This window comes from Bison bison, unplaced genomic scaffold, assembly GCF_000754665.1.
Source record: "Bison bison bison isolate TAMUID 2011002044 unplaced genomic scaffold, Bison_UMD1.0 scf7180017864527, whole genome shotgun sequence".
In the NCBI taxonomy this organism is placed as follows: Eukaryota; Metazoa; Chordata; class Mammalia; order Artiodactyla; family Bovidae; genus Bison; species Bison bison.
In genome coordinates this window covers 637,799-638,555 of record NW_011495078.1, presented here as the reverse complement: position 1 = coordinate 638,555, position 757 = coordinate 637,799, and positions in this window count along the sequence as shown.

Sequence of the window (757 nt, the reverse complement as noted above, 5' to 3'; positions counted from 1 at the left end):
GCTGGTGCGTGCAGCCCCACCATGCAGCGACCCTGGAGCTGGTCGAGGTTACACACAGAGCCGTCCTGTGTGCAGACCCCACGTGCCAGGGCTTTCTCTCACAATTGAGCCCCTTCAGAACTACTGGGGTTCCTCACAGCGACTTCATTGACAGATATTCTGAGTCGATGGGTCTGGGTTGAGCTCAGCGCAGCAGTAAATCTTTTTAAAAAGATCTTTAGATGATTCTCCGGGCTTAGAACCACAGGTCTTGGTCATGTCCATAAGCAGGAATTGCTGGCTTCTAAAGAATCTGCCTGCCCACGCAAGAAACTCAGGAAGGAGTCGCGGGTTCAATCCCGGGTCAGGAAGACCCCTGGAGGAGGAAATGGCAGCCCACTCCAGTTTTCTTGCCTGGAGACTCCCATGGACAGAGGAGCCTGGCGGGCTGCAGTCCATGGAGTCTCAGAAGGGTTGGGTGTGACTCAGCGACTGAGCGCAGCACAGCAGACAGGGACCCACCTTCCTTTCCAAACACCGGTGTCAATGTGGCCACACCAGGGGAGCTCCCTTCCCGCAGATTCTCAACATTACCTACCGTCCCACCTCTAAGGGTCTGCCCATGACAAGGCCGGGGTTGAGGCGGGTGGGGGTGGAGGCGGGGCGAGGGCGGGGCGGGGGCGAGGGGCGGGGCGAAGGTGAGGGGCGGGGCGAGGGCAGGGGCAGAGGGAGGGGCGGGGCAAGGCGGGGCGAAGTCAGGGGCGGGGCGAGGCGAGGG